This window comes from Gavialis gangeticus, unplaced genomic scaffold (assembly GCF_001723915.1).
Source record: "Gavialis gangeticus isolate Ggan-Ray unplaced genomic scaffold, GavGan_comp1, whole genome shotgun sequence".
NCBI classification, from domain to species: Eukaryota; Metazoa; Chordata; order Crocodylia; family Gavialidae; genus Gavialis; species Gavialis gangeticus.
Window position 1 is genome coordinate 115,532,624 of NW_017729032.1, and position 747 is coordinate 115,533,370.

Consider the following 747-nt stretch of genomic DNA (forward strand, 5'->3'; position numbering starts at 1 on the left):
CCCCCAAGGCTCGGTCCTTGGGCCCGCACTGTTCAATCTCTTCATCAGCAATTTGGACAACGGGGTGAAAAGCACCCTGTTTAAATTTGCTGATGATACCAAAATTTTGAGTGAAGTGAGCACACTAGTAGGGAGGGAAAGACTGCAGCAAGACTTGGATAGGTTACAGGGGTGGGCTAGCAAAAACAGGATGCGCTTCAACACTGACAAGTGCAGGGTGCTGCACTTGGGCAGTAGTAACCAGCAGCACACTTATAAGATGGGAAACTCACTTCTTGAGAACATGGAGGCAGAAAGGGATCTTGGAGTCATTATTGACTCCAAGATAAACATGGGCCGACAATGTGAGGTCACGGCTGGCAGGGCTAACCGGACCTTGTCATACATCCACAGGTGCATCTCAAATAGGGCCAAGAAGGTGATCCTCCCCCTCTATGCAACACTGGTCAAGCCACAGCTGGAGTACTGTGTTCAGTTCTGTGCGCCCCACTTCAGGAGGGATGTGGACAACATTGAGAGGGTCCAGAGGAGGGCCATCCACATGATCCGCAGACAACAGGGCAGACCGTACAATGAGAGACTGTGGGACCTGAACCTGTTCAGCCTTCACAAAAGAAGGCTGAGGGGGACCTGGGGACCATCTATAAACTCACTAGGAGGGACCAGAAGGGTTTGAGAGAGGCCTTGTTTCCCCTAGCGCCCCCTGGCATAAGAAGGAATAACGGCCATAAGTTGTTGGAGAGTAGG